Source organism: Canis lupus, chromosome 17 (assembly GCF_048164855.1).
Source record: "Canis lupus baileyi chromosome 17, mCanLup2.hap1, whole genome shotgun sequence".
NCBI classification, from domain to species: Eukaryota; Metazoa; Chordata; class Mammalia; order Carnivora; family Canidae; genus Canis; species Canis lupus.
The window spans coordinates 26844910-26865855 of NC_132854.1; the positions used below are offsets into that span (position 1 = coordinate 26844910).

The 20946-nt window shown below is 32.1% G+C and overlaps 1 long non-coding RNA gene across 24 annotated transcripts in view; it reads left to right on the plus strand.

Moving 5' to 3' along the window:
- Positions 1–20946, plus strand: part of LOC140607968 (uncharacterized) — a 415966-nt gene that overhangs the window by 132229 nt on the left and 262791 nt on the right. The gene's annotated exons all lie outside the window — the stretch shown is intronic.

A 20946-nucleotide genomic window follows, 5' to 3' on the forward strand; every position in this document is an offset into this window, starting at 1 on the left:
CTCAATATCTCCTAGAAATCTCCTTCTTTATCAGTGTCCTTCATTGTTGCTATTGGCCTTTGATTCTCTATATGCTCTGCTCTATTAAGTCTGTTACCACTTTATATTTTTAGAATTCAACTATATAACTTATTTTTCATTGTTTCCTCTTTACGTAATTGGGTCTTGAATTATAATACATTTTTTTTTTACTCCTTGTTGATTTGTTTTCTATTATTTGTTTTAAGAAGAAAAAGGCAGTAGTACATGTAACTACCTGCCATATTTAACTGAGTATTTCTGTCCTAATACTAGTTTTGTTGCAATTTTTCAATGTCTTCTTAACTTTCTTAGTATTTCACACAATGCAGACTTTCTTAAGGTCAGATTTAAAACGAATACATATTGTTGCCAACAATAAATATCTTTCAAGGGGATTTTCTTCTTATATTTTGTAGGAGATCTCCCCTTTGTATATTGTAAAATAATTGCATTGAGTTATATTTGTGTTTCTTTCCTATTTTATTTTGTTCTGTGTTCCCTGTCTGTGCCATAAGATTCCTTGGATTTGTTTATCATTAGGTAGAGCAAGCCTGCCTTCAGGAAAAGTTGGCCTTTCTGAACTCTCCTGCTGCTACTGTAGCCTGAGCCTTTCTGCTTTAGGAGGACCTAGGTGGTGGGAATTAAAGAGGGCATATGATGTAATGAGCACTGGGTATTATATTAGACTGATGAATCACTGACCTCTACCTCTAAAACTAATAATACATTATATGTTAATTAATTGAATTTCAATTAAAAAATTAAAGAGAATTGCCTAGGATGCAACTAAAAGAAACACTAACCTGAGACTCTATGCATCTGTGAAAATGCAAAAAAAACAAAAACAAAAACAAAAACACCACTAAGCTTTAGAAATGAAATTTTCATTCACTTTCTCTCAATTTTTGTGTTAAAAACTATTTGTAGGGGAACCTGGATGGCTCAGTCGGTTAAGCATCTGCCTTCAGCTCAGGACATGATCCCAGAATCCTAGGATGGAGTCCTCCTTTGCGGAGCCTGCTTTTCTCTCCTCATCACTCATGCTCTCGCTATTCTGTCACTATCTCTCTCTCTCAAATAAAGAAAATCTTAAAAAATACTATTTGTAAAATAACATTTAAGTAATCAAGCTGGAATGCATCAATGCTAAATAAGAGCTGTAATTTATTTAAAAAAAAAGCTGTAATTTATTTATGTTTTTTAAAGAATTTACATATCCTTAAGTCCAAACTGTGGAATGGATAGGTATTTTATATAGATATAAAACTATATCTCATTATATACACATGGATAATATAGTGTAATATATATCTATATATATGTTATGATGACAAAATTGAATGACATGATATGAATAAAATTGAAACTGTGAACACTTATACAATTAAAATGCACAAATATTTTATTGATTTATTTGATAACTTCCTTGTGGCAATCCTTTTGTGTTAATATTTTCTTTCTAATGTCTCTCAGAAATTCACTTCCTGTTTATGTTTAAACTATGATGAAATCTCTGTCACTTTATTACTGGCAATGAAAACAAAATGGTAAATAAGCATGAGTAGCATCACTTTTGTACTGAAATAATTTATTTAAAGTTGTATTTTAAAAAATTAAAAAAAATAAAGTTGTATTTAATTTTTCCTGGATACAGTATTCCTGGATGCATATTTTTCCCTTTCATCACTTTGAATATATCGTGTCATTCTCTTTTAGCCTGCAACGTTTCTGCTGAAAAGTCAGCAGATAGCCTAATGGAATTTCCTTTGTATGTAATTGTCTTCTTTCCCTCACAACCTTTAAATTTTTATTTATTTTTTATTTTTTATTTTTTTGCCATTTTAATTACTATATGTCTTTCTGTGGACTTCCTTGGGTTGAATTTGTTGGGGGGTTTCTGTGCTTCCTGAATCTGGATCTCTGTTTCTCTTCCCAGATTCAGGAAGTTTCCACCTCTTATTTCTTCAAATACATTCTCTGCACCTCTTTCTCTCCCTTCTCCTTCTTGGATCCCTTTAATGCAAATGTTACAATGTTTGATGGACTCATTGAGTTCTCTAAGTCTATTCTTATTATACAGTAAGTGTCTCTTCTCTGCTCAGCTGATTTTTGCAATGGATAAGAGAACTATGTTCTCACATTTCATCTTTCTACTTAGAGAAATCCATGTTATTTTTAGGTAACAGTTCCAAATAATCTAATCTAAAAGTTGCCCACAAAAGAAAACTACTAAGAGCAAGTGCGCTGTAACTTAACTGACTTGTATTAATTTGCTTCTAAGATTTAACATAAAAATACAGTCATAAAATGTGCATTAACTCTGAAATTTTATTGTCAACAGTTGTAATTAATAATACATTGATTATTTAAATTTCAAATACACACATAATCAGTAATATCTTCAAAATTTAATACCACAAAACTTTCAAACCATTTCACATGTACAATCATGGTAAATACTCCAAAAGTTCATTTTACCTGTATCTTTTAACTGAAGTTCTAAGTAAGTTGCTTTGCCAGAGTATAGTGAAATTACAATGTTCTTTTTAGAACAATAATGGATTTTGAAAGTCAAATTGTAAATTACAGTCTCAGGAAAATTCCAAATTGAGAATCTTGCACAAATAATCACCAACATTTAGGTTCAATAAAGAACAATGCGAGAGTCTAAAAAAAGGAATAGATGTCAAAATGATGGGTAAGCCCCCTAGACACCTACACAATTTCTATTTTTAGCCATTCTAAAGGAGATTAAAGGTCGCTAAGATTAGATTTCTTTTTCAAGCAGCTTTCTTTTCCTGCATTAGTTGGATATTCCAGACCCTTTAAAAATACATTTTGGGATTCTGTTCTTTTTAATGCAAATTGGGATGTTCTCTTACATAATAAGTTTTCAATAATTAATTAGTGATCGAGAAGATTTTTTTTTCCTAGAAGGTATTTGGTTATCATATTTGTATATGTCATTTGATTTGTATTTGGTCTTTATTATCTGCCTCTTAGGTAGGCCTTGTGCTATATTTTAATATCCATTGCTATTAACATAATTGAGGAAGGAATTATACAGAAGCCAATAATAAACTATACTCTTTGGTAAATAACCTAGATTCTCATTTCAATCTCCTTTGTTCTTCTTCTCATGCAATATCATTCATTTAGCAAGGGAAAATTCTGCCAATATTAGAATTTCTCATCTACTTCCAAGTCCTTGAAGCAACTCAGGAAAGTAAAGGAAAACCCTTAGAATTAAAAAAAAAAAAAGACTAATAATAGCAGTTGGATTCAAATGCCTAACTCCAAAGAGGTTAGAAAACATAACCATGGAGACGAAGACCTATAACAACTTTTAGTCCCTGTGGGCAGAAGCTTTATTATGTTGGGCTCATGCCAAAGTAGTATATACTTCCTTACATTCTCCTTAGTTTCATTTCAAAAAGAAAAAAGGAAGAAAGGAAGAAAGAAGAAAGAAAAAGAAAGAAAGAAAGAAAGAAAGAAAGAAAGAAAGAAAGAAAGAAGAAAGAAAGAAAGAAAGAAAGAAAGAAAGAAAGAAAGAAAGAAAGAAAGAAAGAAAGAAAGAAAGAAAGAAAAAGAAAGAAAGAAAGAAAAAGAAAGAAAGAAAGAGAAGGAAGAAAGAAAGAAGAAAGAAAGAAAGAAAGAAGAAAGAAAGAAAGAAAGAAAGAAAGAAGAAAGAAAGAAAGAAAGAAAGAAAGAAAGAAAGAAAGAAAGAAAGAAAGAAAAGAAAGAAAGAAAGAAAAAGAAAATAAATCTTGTTCATAGGTCAAAGATACACTTTTCTTTTATATTTTTTTACAGTGTATATTGAAAAAAATTCTACAACTTTTATAATGCTCCCAAGCCACAGTTTTCTATACCCTTGTCTATGGGCAGAATCTTTCTTCATTGTTGGTATTTTCCACATTACCTTCTTTTCTGACCCCACTGCTCTGCTTTTCTGGTCTCTTTGTGCCACCATTATCTTTCCATGTACTTTCGTACTGGTGAAAAGAGCAATGCAAGTTGCCTGAGAGAGAAAAATAAAAATAAGAAGTGTACAGTTTAAACTGAAGAAACATTATTTATATTGCTTAAGTAAATACATTAATATTATAGATATTACTTTATCTGTTGAATGATAATATCTTGCTTGTTGGCCTGAGATATCAAATGCTTGAAGGTAGGAATTATTTCATGCATTAATCTGCATAATTTTTTCAGACATTATAAGTGGTACACACATAAAGAACCTAATATGATCATAAGACAAGTGAATATGATGGTAGTTATTTTACTACCATTGTTATTATTAGCATTATTATGATAGTGTTACCTATTCTGATATTATTACTGTGATACTGAGATTGATGCTATAAAAGCCAGGAATATTCAATTTTCTGTGGCATTCTTGAGCAAGTAAGCAAAAGTGAGAGACCAAAGTGACAAGTTAGGAGGCGGGGCAAGATGGTGGAAGAGTAGGGTCCCCAAGTCACCTGTCCCCATCAAATTACCTAGATAACTTTCAAATCATCCTGAAAATCGACGAATTCGGCCTGAGATTTAAAGAGAGAACTGGAATGATTCAGTGAGAAGAGTTCACACTTCTATAAAGGTAGGAAGACCGGGAAAAAAGAAACAAACGGCATCCAAGGGGTGGGGCCCCACGAGGAGCGGGCTAAGGCCGGAGCGAGTATCCCCAGGACAGGAGAGCTCCGTCCCGGAGAAGCAGGAGCTTCACCAATCTTCCCTGGAGGTTCCTCAAAGAGTTAAAAATAGAGCTGCCCTACGACCCAGCAATTGCACTGCTGGGGATTTACCCCAAAGATACAGATGCAATGAGATGCCGGGACACTTGTGCCCTGATGTTTCTAGCAGCAATGTCCACAATAGCCAAACTGTGGAAGGAGCCTCGGTGTCCATCGAAAGATGAATGGATAAAAAAGATGTGGTCTATGTATACAATGGAATATTACTCAGCCATTAGAAATGACAAATACCCACCATTTGCTTCGACGTGGATGGAACTGGAGGGTATTATGCTGAGTGAAATAAGTCAATCGGAGAAGGACAAACATTATACAGTCTCATTTGTTTGGGGAATATAAATAATAGTAAAAAGGAATAGAGGGGAAAGGAGAAGAAATGGGTAGGAAATATCAGAAAGGGAGACAGAACATGGAAGACTCCTAACTCTGGGAAATGAACCTGGGGTGTTGGAAGGGGAGGAGGGCAGGGGGTGGGGGTGAATGGGTGAAGGGCACTGAGGGGGGGCACTTGACGGGATCAGCACTGGGTGTTATTCTGTATGTTGGCAAATTGAACACCAATAAAAAATAAATTTATTATTAAAAAATGACAAGTTATGAGTCAAAGAGGCATATTAGTGAAATATGAATTGGAAGTCTTACAGTCAGGTAGTTAAACCATGAGAGGAGTAGTTTTCATTTTACTTTTTTATTCTAATATATATAACTGGTTTGAGGCAAAACATGGGTTAGAAATCTAGATGAGTAAAGGATTTTAAAAATGCATAAATACTTTTGCAATTTATTTCTAAAAAAAATAAAAGTTTCTGGAAGACAGAAAAGCTTCTCAAATATCATCATTATGATATTGGAATATCAGTTTAAAGATACTTCAGCTGTCTTTACTCACTAATAAAATCATAGTTATGAATTGAGAAAATAGAATGTTTTTCCAGAAGGAAAATTATGATTGTTTTTATATAAAATAGAATAAACTCAATGGGTTTTAAGGAAAATATAAGAAGAAGTAATAGGAAATACTCTTGATGTTAAATATTTCCTGATAGTTTTAAACTACCCTACCATCAGAAATGAAAATACTAAAATCTAAAATGTGACAGTATAACAGAAGAATATGTTTCATCTGGTATATATAATCATATTAAGATGCCCAAAACAGTATAGGGTTTTTAAAGATCGCTAAATTTTAAACATGTTTTCTGAAGATATAAGGATATGAAAATTTCATTTGTAAACTTTTTAAAATTAATTTAAAAATTTAGTAGTAGAAACATATTGCAGTACACGATAAAATAATTTAAAAAGATATTGCATTAGAAAAATAATTTAAAAATCCAAATATTCATTTGGTATATTTTAAAAAAGAGTAAGTCAATATGGTTGCATATGCCCACAATATTGTGAACACATTTACACGGTTTTGCATTCATTTATCCTATACGTAAGAATAAAAGTTAACATCTGAAGCAAATTCAATGATTCCTGTGAACATTTTAAATACTAAAAATTTTAACATGATAATATTTAAATATTTAATAACAATAACAAATAATCCATAAAATAAAGTAGGCATAAAAATAGTGATTATATTAATATTATAAAAATAACTCTCCTTATGCTATAATAGTTGTTAAATTGTACTCACAAGAATACATTGTATGATATTTTATCATCCAATTATTGTCATTTTCCACCAAAGTTGACACTAGTTATTCATATTTCACACTAAACCATTGTCTGAATTACTAATAATTTATCTTTTTTACCTAATGGATAACTAAACATATACAGAAAAATGGAAGCAAACTATTATATCTGACTATTCTGTGACTATTCTGATTATAAATGAGATGTAAGATTTCCATTTAATTAAATTCTATATAGAGTAGAAAAGTGAATATAGTTAAGTGCAGCAGTATACAGAAAAATATGATGCATACTTGAATATTTAAAATAAACTGCTGTCTTCAAACACATTAGAAACTAGCTAGAAGAAAACATAGGTCAATAAATTGAATAATGGTCCATTTAGCATCTGAGGCCAGTAGCACATATTCATAAGCAAGAGTCTAAGGAAAGCAAATTTAGTGGGAAAAAAAAGCAATTTCTTTTGGTTACTGTCATCTAATGGCCTCTAGTAGACACTTGTTGGTGGCTTTAAAGACATTCCAAATTTCAGTTTCCTTTGTAATACTCAATGGCTACTCCATCTTTGTTATTTTGGTGTGATAATTCTTTGGTTTGTATGGTCTGATTCCACACACTAATCTACCAGAGCACGGGATCAGATTTATCTATGCTTATATATCTTATTTCATATCAAGGAGGATAGATAGATGGCAGTTAATTTGAAATGCTTTGAGTTATTGAGAAAATAAAAATTGCATTTTATTTTATTTTTAAAGATTGTATTTATTTATTCATAAGAGACACAGAGAGAAGGCAGAGACATAGGCAGATGGAGAAGCAGGCTCCCCACAGGGAGCCTGTTGCGGGACTGGATCCTGGAACCCTGGGATCATGCCCTGAGCAGAAGGCAGACACTCAACCGCTAAGCCACCCAGGCATCCCTGCATTTTATTTTAAATAAGAAAAAGGATGGTCATAACCCCAATAGTCCTGGCACAATCTAGCACATAAGAAAGGAGATCATCCCACGACTAGAGTACAAACTTCTTATATGACATAGAAATTGATCTGGACCTTGAAGAATTAATTATAATTAAGCAGATAATAATTGCATATGACAAATTAATAAGCCAAAATTACTCTCTCAGAGCAATGGTACAGCCAAGAAATTGCATTGGCTACTTATAAAACTCACTCTGCCCCTTAATTAATCAACATATTAAGTGACTAAAAACCAATGGAATGAAGGATAGAATTTAAAAAGTAACAGTTGTTCGTAAGCAAAATGTCCTCAACGAATTATCATCTTTATGAAAAAAAAGTAGAGAGCCTACTGTCTGGAGAGGTAAATATAAGCAACAAGATTTAGAAATATGCAACAATCTGAAAGTGTCTTTTATTAATATACAATAAAACTAGTGAGAGAAAAAATAAAATATGAAGAATAGATAAAAGGAAAGCAAATTGGAAAAGAAGCAATTAAGAATTATCTAAGCACAAATATTGGATAAGGAGACTTGGTAGTTAGATTAAATAGCTTAGACACAGTGAAAGAAAGAACTAATGAAGTTAGTGTTAGATCTTTAGGTATCAGCAAAAAGAGGTTAAGATACATGTAGAGAACAAGATTAATACACACCTAATAGTAGTTCACACCTACCTAATAGTAGTTCAAAAAAGAATTAATTGATAGCATGAGAGAAGAGTAATTTAAAGAGTTAATGGACCTGGAATGCAGATGAATCATCAGACTTAGGAAGCATACCAAGTCCCAGACATATAACTAAATTTAGCTAGACCACAAAAATAACTCTAATTAAAATTGCACATAATATTTTTAAAGTTGCCCTCACAAGTATTCCAAAGTCTAATTGAAAAAAAAATGTTAGGATGCCTGGTTGGCTCAGTAGTTAAGTGTCTGAATTTGGCTCAGGGTGTGATCCTGGAGTCCCGGGATTGACCCCACATTGGGCTCCCTGCACGGAGCCTGCTTCTCCCTCTCCCTATGTATCTGCTTCTCTCTTGTTTTTTCATGAATGAATAAATAAAATATTAACAAAAAAGAAAAAAAAAGTGTTAGTAGACAGAATGGAGATATATAAAGTGCAGCTGATAGTTTTTCTCTGGGCACTAATCATTTTAGCAGATGAATCACCTGATTTATGAAATATATAATATTCCAGAATTTTATTTTATATATAAATTTGCAAGATTTCTTTTTTAAATAGATTTATTTGTTTGAGAAACAAGATTGAGCAAGCAAGAGAACATGAGTGAAGGGAGGGGCAGAGGGAGAGGGAGAAGCAGACTCCTCCATGAGCAGGAAGCCAAATGGGGGCTCAATCCCAGACTCCAGGATTATGACCTGAGCCAAAGGCAGTTGCTTAACTGATTGAGCTACCCCAGCACCTCAATTTTGCAATATTCCCTAAGAAACATGGCAGAAATGTTCAAAAAGAGATGTATCAAGAAGTCATAAGTACTGATTGAAAATGATCTGACATACTGCAGATCAGTAACTACCATGAAATCAGCACAGCTTATACCTTCACTAAGTAATAAAATTTGACCCTCAGTATTCATTGGAATTTTTGGAAACATCTGCTGAAGCTCTCGGGACCATAAAGTCTCATCCCTATTATCCAATTTTTTGACTATGAAAGACATTATGGAGATCATTTGAGATAAAGAAAAAAAGGAAAATAATTACAGCTGTAAACATCTTTTGTTTAGAGACTAATTTTGAATTGAGAATTGGCTTCATCAGTATTTTAAGGCTCCCTTATATTTCTGTATTATCTTTCAGTTAAACTGGCATATGAACTGTTTGGTTATTATTACTCTATAACATATTACTTGCACAACAGTGACTGCAGACTTCTTTTTTTCTTTAAAGAGGGATTGTGTGTGTAGGCAGCAGAGGAATGGGAGCAAAGATCTGTTTAGTGACTAGACCACAAGGTTATAGTTGATACACTAAGTACTCACCAAGTATTTCAGTGCCCCTTTACATTTCCCAGCATTTTTTTTTTAACCATTAGTTTGAAAGTACCTAAACTTACTAGCTAACTTACTTAGCTAAAGGTTGGTGTGTCACTTCCAGGCTGAGGCAGATAAACCAATATGTCTGGCCTCTATCTTCTTTCTCCATGCAGCATCAATGAAGTCCATGAGATGGTGGAACAATAATTTTGAAATACTCTGAAATAACAGTTATTGCATAAAGATAGTTTGCAGAATTACCAAATCTATACCTATTTTCTCTAATGAGAGCTATACTTTGGTTTTGTTACGCCATGAAATCTTAGCATTTCTCTAATTTTTTTATTAAGTTTTTAATTTTGATTCCAGTATAGCTAACATACAGTGTTACATTAATTTCAGGTGTACAATATAGTGATTAGTGATTCAACAATTCTATACATTACTCAGTGCTTATCATAAGTGTGCTATTTAATCATCCTCACCTATTTCACCCACCCACCCCCAACCTCCTCTCTGGTAACCATCTGTTTCTTCTCTCTGGTTAAAAGGCTGTTTCATGGTTTCTTTCTTTCCCCTTTGCTGATTTGTTATTTCTTTAATTCCGTATATGAGTGAAATCATGGTATTTGTCTTTCTCTGACTGACTTATTTCACTTAGCATTATATTAGATCCATCCATGTTGCTGCAAATTGCAAGATTTCATTCTATCATCTATCTATCTATCTATCTATCTATCTATCTATCTATCTATCATCTATCTATCTATCATCTATCTATCTAATCTATCTATCATGTATCTACTATACCTATCATCTATCTATATCTATCTATCATCTATGTATGTATGTATGTATCTATCTATCTATCTATCTATCATATATCTGTCATCTATCTATCTATCTATCTAAATAGTATTCCAGTGTATGTGTATGTGTGTGTGTGTACATACACTTATATCACTTCTTTATCCACTCATTTATAGACGTACATTTGGGCTGCTTCTGTAATTTGGCTGCAGTAAACATAGGGGTACATATATCCCTTTGAATTAGTGTTTTTATTTTTCGGCAAATATCCAGTAATATGTCTACTGAATTGTACAATAGTTCTATTTTTAACTTTTTGAAGAACCTCCATACTGTCTTCCACAGTAGTTGCACCAGTTTGCATTCTCACGAACAGTGTAGGAGTATTCCTTTTTCTCCATATCCTCGTCAACATGTGTTGTTTCTTGTGTTTTGGATTTTAGTCTTTCTGAGAGGTGTGAGATGATATCTCATTATGGTTTTGATTTGCATTTCCCTGATGATGAGCTGATGTTGAACATCTTCTCATGTGTCTGTTGGCCATCTGTATGTCTTCTTTGGAGAAATATCTGTGTTTTCTGCCCATTTTTAAATTGTATTGTTGGGGGAAGGGCTGGTAGATGTTGAGTTGTAGAAGTTCTTTATATATTTTGCATACTAACCTTTTATTGAGTGTGTCATTTGCAAATATTTTGTCCCATTCAGTAGGTTTTTAGTTTTTTTTCCCATAATTTCCTTTGTAGAAGCTTCTTTTTTTAAAAAAGATTTATTTATGTATTTTAGAGAGAGAAGGAGAGACAGAGAGAGAGAGAGAGAGAGTAGGGAGAGGGGCAGAAGAAGAGGGAGAGAGAGAATTTCAAGCAGACTCCTCACTGAGCATGGAGTCCAATGCAGGGCTCAATCTCATGACTGATGAAATTATGACCTGGGCTGAAATCATTTGGAAGCTTAACTGACTGAGCGACCCAGGTGTCCTACTGTTTAAAAGATTTATTTTTAAAAAATAATAAAAAATAGATTTATTTATTAATTTTAGTGAGAGAGAGAAAGAAAGAGAGAGAGCAAGTACACACAAGTAGATGGAAGGGAGAAATTTCTATTTTGATGTTGTCCCAATAGTTTGTTTTTGCTTATGTTTCCCTTGCTTCAAGAGACATATCTAGAAAGATGTTGCTATGGCTGATGTCAGAGAAATTACTACCCATACTCTCTTCTATGATTTTTATGGTTTCATGTCTCATGTCCTTAGTCCATTTTGAGTTTATTTTTGTGTGTAGTATAAGAAAGTGGTCCAGTTTCATTTTTTGCATAGACTTGTCTAGTTTCCAAACGCCATTTGTTGAAGAGAGTTGCATTAATTATCTTGATTATTATAAACTTTTAAAGTATTGAATCTAAGAAATACCCAAATTTGTCCACATTTATAAAAATATATATAAATAAATTTAATTGCAGCTAAGGTTACCAAGACCATCACCTTTACATAATCTGCATATTCTTTCTAAAATTTTACATGTATCAAAATTTTTTACCATATTTATAATTATGAGTGTCCTTAAACTAAAAATAGATATACTTGGAAAGAATAATGGTCAATTGAAAACATATAACTTTGTCATTTAAATGTTTTATTAAATGATTTCCTATTTCATATATAAAAGAATGTGATTCATAAATTGTTTAATAAACTTCTTCTGATGATAGTATCGTGTCACAACACTCTGGTCATGGCCAGGGCATTATTCAACATCTCAGAGCTCCCTCATGCTCTGTGCCTGTCACTAGCAATCCACCAAGGTAACCACTATCCTTATGTCTTCACACTGTAGATTAGTTTTACTTGTTTTTATGCTTTATATACATGTAATCATACAGTATTTTTATTTGGCTTCTTTTCCTCACAGTTATATTTGGAAAATGCATGTTTTTTTTCAAGATAACTATAGTTTGTTCAATTGCTAGATTTTCCTTGCTTTATAATATTTTTTTATTTTTTATATTTAGTCATATTCACTGCGCTGAAACTAAAGAATATCTGCAATAGGCTGGAAAAGGACAATCATTTGCTTTCATGACTATTCAAAATAGTACTTTAGAATATTTTACAGCAACTGAAATAAAAAGGAGAATTATAGACCAATATCCCTGATGAACATGGACGCAAAAATTATCAACAAGATGCTAGCCAATAGGATCCAACAGTACATTAAGAAAATTATTCACCATGACCAAGTAGGATTTATTTCCGGGACACAAGGCTGGTTCAACACTCATAATACAATCAATGTGATTCATCATATCAGCAAGAGAAAAACCAAGAACCATATGATCCTCTCAATAGATGTAGAGAAAGCATTTGACAAAATACAGCATCCATTCCTGATCAAAACTCTTCAGAGTGTAGGGATAGAGGGAACATTCCTCAACATCTTAAAAGCCATCTACAAAAAGCCCACAGCAAATATTCTCAATGGGGAAGCACTGGGAGCCTTTCCCCTAAGATCAGGAACAAGACAGGGATGTCCACTCTCACCACTGCTATTCAACATAGTATTGGAAGTCCTAGCCTCAGCAATCAGACAACACAAAAACATTAAAGGCATTCAAGTTGGCAAAGAAGAAGTCAAACTCTCCCTCTTCGCAGATGACATGATACTCTACATAGAAAACCCAAAAGCCTCCACCCCAAGATTGCTAGAACTCATCATACAGCAATTTGGCAGTGTGGCAAGATACAAAATCAATGCCCAGAGTCAGTGGCATTTCTATACACTAACATTGAGACTGAAGAAAGAGAAATTAAGGAGTCAATCCCATTTACAATTGTACCCAAAAGCATAAGATACCTAAGAATAAACCTAACCAAAGATGTAAAGGATCTATACCCTAAAAACTATAGAACACTTCTGAAAGAAATTGAGGAAGACACAAAGAGATGGAAAAATAATCCATGCTCATGGATTGGCAGAATTAATATTGTGAAAATGTCAATGTTACCCAGGGCAATTTACACGTTTAATGCAATCCCTATCAAAATACCATGGACTTTCTTCAGAGAGTTAGAACAAATTATTTTAAGATTTGTGTGAAATAAAACCACAATTCCCCTTTATAAGAATTTCCCCTTAGAGTGTTCCTTCAATAGTCTAACAATGTAAAAATATGCACATACAAGGCAATTCACTATAGCACTTTCTTTCATCACAGAAGCCTGGAAACCTAAATTATAATACCCAGTAGCTTATTGAAAAAATAGGTTATATCCAGGCAATGTTCTTCTACACAATTGTAGAAAAAGGGGGGGGGGAGGAGGAAGGAAGAAGGAGAAAGGTGTGGTTGGATGGATGGATGGATGGATGGATAAGAAGATGATATATAGATATAAATGTCCATACAACATAAAAACTCAAGATGTTATTAACTTAAAAAAGCATGTATCTTCGGTCTAAGGATATAAAGAACTATAAAAATAATCTTAAATTTTACTTAGTTTGATTATTTTTCAAAGTGACATTAGTTTAGTACTTCTAAAAAAGCTTTCTATGCATCATAGATTGAAGTTGGGGTAGCTACCTCACTGTGGGAGAAGAGTAATACAAATATGGTATATGAAAGGCTTAAAAGAACTGTGATGTTATATTGGGGATAGTAGTTTTATTATAAATTCCTGATTTTAATATTCACACATTTGTAAACATATATGTATATTTGTATAGACTATATCCGTGCACATTCATATATGCATATATATTTCATAACTCTGTTAGCCAAAAGGGCCTAGAATCAATGACTTCCAGTAGTATTAACAGTAATGAGAATACCTCGACCCTGATTTTGTTTCCAAATACAATTCCCTAATATAAATAATTAAGGTACCTTGGAGAGATAACTAATGAATTTAGATCTCAGGCACAGAATGTCTGAGCTATAATTGCAACATCCTGCAGTACCAGAAAGCAAGGGAATTGTCAAAAAATTGTGGGGCATTATAAAAATAATATATGTATCAAACTGAAGAGGCTCCACCTAACCAAAACAAATAGTGGCAGTATTGGATTGCAATCCACTGATTTAAAAAGAAACCATTAAAAAAAAATAAAAAAGGAATGACTGAGTCCATACAGATAAAAATAAATGAGAACAAATAAATAATAAATGGACGATATGGACATATATATGTAAAAGAGAAATAACAGCTTCCATTATAGCAGAATATCAACTATTAAAGGATTAAGAGAGAATGATGATAAAAACAACTTTATTTGAAGCCATGGTAAATGGATGATATGGACATATATATGTAAAAGAGAAATAACAGCTTCCATTACAGCAGAATATCAACTAACTATTAAAGGATTAAGAGAGAATGATGATAAAAACAACTTTATTTGAAGCCATGATAATACAAATTTATTTACACATCCACTATCTTTGGATGTTAAAATTTGTGACTTGAAGATTAATTAAGAGAAAAATATTTACCTAGTTCTGAAGCACATGCCTATATTTATTTAGAGAGAGAGTAAATGATTAATAAAATATTAAAATTTAACGATTTGGTAATCTGGTAAGGAGTATAAATTTAAAGATAACCTTGTAAGTTTTCTTTAAGTTTGAAATGATCTCAAAATAAAAATTTTATAACATCACTTTGTAAACTTCACTTCCTCCAATTTTGCTTTGCTTTAGAACCCAGAGTCTAAATACTAAAAAAAAGTGAACAAAAACACATTTCTATCAAAGACAAATTATTTGGACACAATCCAAACTAAAATACTAAATCAGGGATTGTGATTTGTAATAATGTAAAAATATGAGATGAATTTTTCATTTATACTCTTGAGAAGATGTGGCAGGATGGTTTTCTAATAAGTATAAGCTATATTGATGACTGGCTCCCTGATTTTCACACATTTGAATGATTAATATTTACATTAAAACTACAGGTTCAATAACACAATTAATTTTTGTGCTCCACAGGATTTTTAGATTTATCTCACACTATAATTTCTTTGATTTATTTTCTATTAATGACAGTTTGTATAATCAAATTTAATAAAATAGGTTAAGTTAGATAAGCTCCTCCCTAGAATATGTACTTTAGGAAGGATTTATTAAAAATCATATATAACTGCCTTCAAATATACTTTCAAAATTCAGAATGTCACATAAGTAATTATTTTACTCAAATTCTGTAATTCTTCAGAGGCTTGTGTGTTTTTAAATAAAATATCTCATGCTCAGTAATATAATTTTTTCATTTATCTTTATTAATCCGCCACTTTTTCATATACAAACTGGATTCCAAGCAACTTTCCCTTACAATTTTCAAAATCATTATACTCTTCCATAATTAATTACTTAATAAAAAATCCATATTGGATATGGATATTTACTATATATTACTATAAAATCAACACAATTATTTGTATATAATAGATTCTGGGCATTTGAGAATTTAATATTTTCCCCTTTTCTTTTTAACTCTTTTGAATGGTCTAGCAACAGATGTGGGATCCTTATATATGATTTGTAATGATGCTTTGAATTGAATTATGTAAAGCCTAAATTTTGTGGGCGTATGGTAGATATTTAACTGATTTTTGGCATGTTGGCTTTCTATTATTTTACATTTCTGAATTGTTAACTGATATTCACATTTTTTGTTTAGTCCCCCAAAATGGCCTATGGATTATCAATTTTTATAAAATAATAAGAAAAGTGAGAAAAATAAAATGTCACTTGTTCAAGACAATAAGTGGTAGAGAAGAGAATGGACTCATGTTTTGCAAGTGATAGACTATAGTGCATTAATATCAGGATTCTGGGTCGAAATTTCTTTAGGGACTTCATACTACATGACTATCAAATAGACAAAACTCCTGCTATTATCTATTCTCTACTATATATCCACCTCATATTGCTCTGGTCTGCCTTTTCTCCAATAAAATGTTTTTATTTCTACTTCCTAAATGTGTTTACTATATAGTATCCTATTATATGGATTAAAATTTTGTATGCACTCTTACTGAAAATTTGTTTTTTATCTTTTTTTGAAATCTAAGACTTTATTGAAAAAGACATTTCCAAACAATTACTCTCATGACTTTGAACAACATATTTTCCTCTGAAACTCTGGGAATTGTCACATGTTATCAATCAAGACTATTTTACTAATTTCATCAAAGATTGGATTTCATACTTATGGTCATCCTTAATATCCTAATTTGGAAATCGCCCTGGAATTTTTGAGGAGAAAATAGATGATTCATCTGTTTTTGACTTAAGGATCATCTTTAAAGTAGGCAATGTAGCTGGAATGATTTCAAACAAGTTAATTTCCTGATTCTTGGCTGGGTGTCATGCAGTCAGGAAATGAGCATCATGAATACATTTAGTTCTATAATGGATATTTAGAGTAAAACATAAACTGTTAAAGAAAAGTCCTTTTCTCATTGCTACATATTTCAAACCTCACAGACTCAGTTTTGGTCCATCTTCCGCTCAGTACTGTAACAACTTTCCATTTTGGAAGAGACATATTAACTAGAAGAATGGTAAATCCTTAAGGATATCCTAAAACATTATCCATTATAAAAATCCTGTAATTGTTAGCTATTGCTGATTAACCATTCTCAAACTTATAAATTGAAACCAATAACAAAAAAAAAAGAAAAAGAAAGAAAGAAAGAAAGAAAGAAAGAAAGAAAGAAAGAAAGAAAGAAACCAATAACCATTTATTATCTTTCCCAAATCTATCATCAGCCAAGCAAGTCTGCTGATCCTGACTAGGCTCCTTTGTGAAAATGCAGTGAGTCGTTGGGTGGACTGCGGTACCTGGACTATAATGGCCTTGACTGCAATGACTATTGCTGCTATGCAATACAATAAATGACTGCTTTGTTCTCCACAGTCTATCATACACCAGGAGGCTAGTGCAGGCTTTTTGACAAGGCATTGTCAGGGTTCCAAGGAAGGAAGCAAAAACAAAAGCCAATTTTTAACTCTCTCCTTACATTGAATTTGCTACTCTCTACTGGCAAGTCATCATCAGTAAGATAGAATACCATAGAAACAGTAAGGGTGTATGAAAAACTGAGGCTATTCTTGGAATTAAAATCCATCACTAGACTTCTTTCTTAAATTTTAACTGATAATGAATTAAATTCTGATCACTGTTCTTTGATGATGAAATCCTTTAGCTTGGCTAGTATTACAGATATGAATTGACTTATTTGTATCTGTAGAATTAGAATTCTGCTACTCAAGATTATGTGAGATCATGTAAATATTATACCTCTAAACATGTAATAAACTGCTCCAGTACTTTCTACTGGACCACAAAGAGGAAAATAAACCAGTTTTGGAGTAGAAGTTAGGAAGCAGGAAGATTCTGTAGTTGACTCTGGTCTATATAGCATGGATTAGCATCCCAGAAAAACAGGGGAGACAATTGAGAGCTAAGATTGCCAAAACTTTAAAAAATTTAACTATTTTTAAATTAAACAAGGAATCCAAGAAAAATACTTTTCCCCCTAGTACTTTGAAACAAGAACATACTAAATTCTCTTGTTTAGATTACCAATTTAGGGGTGCCTGGATGGCTCAGTTGGGTAAACATCTGCCTTCAGCTCAAATCATGATCCTAGGGTCCTGGGATTGAGTCCTACATTGGGCTCCCTGCTCAATGAGGAGTCGGCTTCTCCCTCTCCCTTCAACCTTCCCACTGCTCATGTTCTTTCTCTCTCAAATATATAAATAAAATCTTAAAAAAAATAAAATAAAAATTAATAAATAAATGACCAAATTATCCACATAAAGACATATGGCATCCTAGCTTTCAGAAAAGCAAATGGCAACCTTTCTTGTTTGTGTATATATCAAATGCTAAGTTGGTAATGGGGCTTTGAAAGCTAATAATGGAAATTATTGATTGTGACTATTATTACCTTTCTGAATGCAAAAATATTCCTTTTTATCTTTTTTTTTTTTTGGACCTCCAAAGGTATTATGACAGTCCATTATATATTTTTTTATTTGGGGCTATTCCCAGTTAGGTATCATTAACCATGATTCCACCTAAAATACAAATATCCTAAAGAACAACTAAGGCAAAAATAAATTATCATCAGATAAAATGAATAAATGTTTATATACTTCTAACACTACTAAGAGTACAGATAATGAAATTATCTAGCATTGCTTAATTCTAGAATATTTTTGATAGCAATGGGTGGGATTGCAGAATAAATTAACAATTCTGATTTTACCCATATTAAACATCATGTAAAATCTTGGCTCTTAGTTCCTTAATCTTCTCATCTTCAATGTTTTTAAACTTCCATAGTATATAAGTAACCCAATCTAACCTAAACCTTCTCAGGAGAAGCAACTAATTTAGTTGCAAAATATTAAATTAAAACTCTCTAAATAAAACTTTCCATTGTTCCAAATTGTAAACTAAGTTACTTACACTAAATCTATCACTTGACTTTATTGAGCCATTTAATGCAGTTCTACAACCCTCTGGGTCACATCCCAACTTTCTTATCTCACCTGCCTTAACTTCCCCTCCCCTACTCTTTTGAGGCAGTGCAGTGTACCACTTACTCACGTCCTTTGGCAGGATTTTCAACAATTGCCTGTACAACTGTGTCTGGTTTTGCATACCTGACAAAACACTAATGCTCATTTCTTCTTTCACCTAAACCCTGCTATTTTCTACGCTATAGAAAATCATAAAGCTATGGAGATAAGCTCCTCTAAAGAAAACATGATTTCCAACCTCTGTTGAATATATGATGTATTCTAGCTAACCTTATTCTGCTAGATTATCTATAAGACATATTAGATATTTCAAAAGTTTTCCTTTTTAGTTTAATGTGTCTGTGTATAAGTTTCCCGAATCTTATATTACATATTTGTGGAACAGAGGCAATAATATTGAGCTTAGTGTTAATTCTAAAGTGGTATTTGCAAGATTTTATACACAGTAGCATTTGGGGGGTGCTGACTTTATAGCCAAGATAAAATTTTAACAATACATTGGAGGTGAAGATGAGACTCTGTGGAGTTAGGGTGGATGCACTTAAGTTATACAAACATGGAGATACTTCTAATTAAGAAGACAATAGGAAGTATGAAGAGTCAGGTAAAAGAGAACAGATCCATCTGGAAGCAACAGGAGGCCAAGCATTATAAAGACAGTTGGAAGTTGCCTTTATGATTGGGTTGGTTAAGAAAACATGAATAACAATAATACCTGATTTTGAATTTTAAACATTTTGTGTGTCTGTGAGGTTCTGTAGAGAAACTAAACAAGATGTAAAGCAAAGATGTGAGAATTTATCATCAGAAATCCCTACATTCCCAAATTTACAATCTAACAACATCAGGACCTTGGGAGCAAATTACTCAAACTCTGTGAATCAAAGGAGAAAATGGATGTAATATGTATTAAGTAATCTTCAAGGCCATACAAACTTTACTTCATTCGATGTGATGACAACAAAAACTAAAGTAGAGCGGGAGAGTAAAAAAAAATCTATTCACTAAAGTTTAATTTATAGTTCTGTTAAGAAGTACACACATGGTGTTTGTTAGTTTACATAAAACTTATGCCTTTATTACATAACCACAGGGAGAAAATAATAAATAATTATTTGCCTATTGTCTTTAAAGCCAGGAAAACTACATAAAGGAATAACTTGTAGCAAGTCAAAATATTGTTTGCTTATTTATGCTTTTAAGAGGTAAAAATATTTTGAAAAAGAAAATAAAATCCATAATAGGCATATAAACAGGAAAGTAACAAATTCATTACCTTTCCTTTAATACAAGTTTGTTTCCTTGTACTTTTGCTGCTTGACAAACATAAATGCAAACTACTTGTGCTGTGAAATCAAAGTGACAGTTTTAATTATCTTTCATTTGATTTCCTGACTCTTTTGCTTCAAGAGAAACTTATGCAACACAGCTTAAAAATCATTAAAAATTCTTTGTTTAAGATTCTTAATTTGCTTAGTAGTGATCACTTTTAGAAATTTTAACTACAGATAGAATGCCACAACAATATGATCATGATAATCTTAATGAAGAATTTGAAATCTATTTAAAAGACTAATTCAAGATCATAGACTTTTGATAAGAAAATGGTTATATAGTGGGTAACTGACATGCACGGGTTGTGATCCCAAAGGACTTGTTTACAGAATTCACATTAACTACAACCGTATACTACAAGTAAATTCCTGACATCAGTCCTTCAGAAACCTTTATCAGGCCCTGTTTTTGTGGCAGAAATAATTGCCTTATACTTGAAACAGATAGTATTTTTTTTCTATTTATTTCTCTTTCTCTTTCCCTCTCTTCTCCTCTCTGCCTCCAATTAATCATTACTTATTATGTTTTATTGACTTTGGCTCTTGATTTATTTAGGTTGTTAAATACTAGCCAATCAAAACTCTATTATCTTGGTGGATGTAGAGAAGTAAAAATAGCCTAGTAAGCCTCCATTTTCTCAAGTGTACTTTAATATAATGCGCTTATTTAAAATATTTTAAATGATATTGTTATTTATGTTCAGCAGACATTTTGTGTACTTACTATACACTTAAAAAGTCATTCTGTAGTGAGTCCTATGATATTTTTTTAAAAGGTTCATGTATCATTATTTTTTATTCTACTTTGGTTATGTATTCATGTCCCTTTTAAAAAAATATTTTATTCATTTATTTGAGAGCAA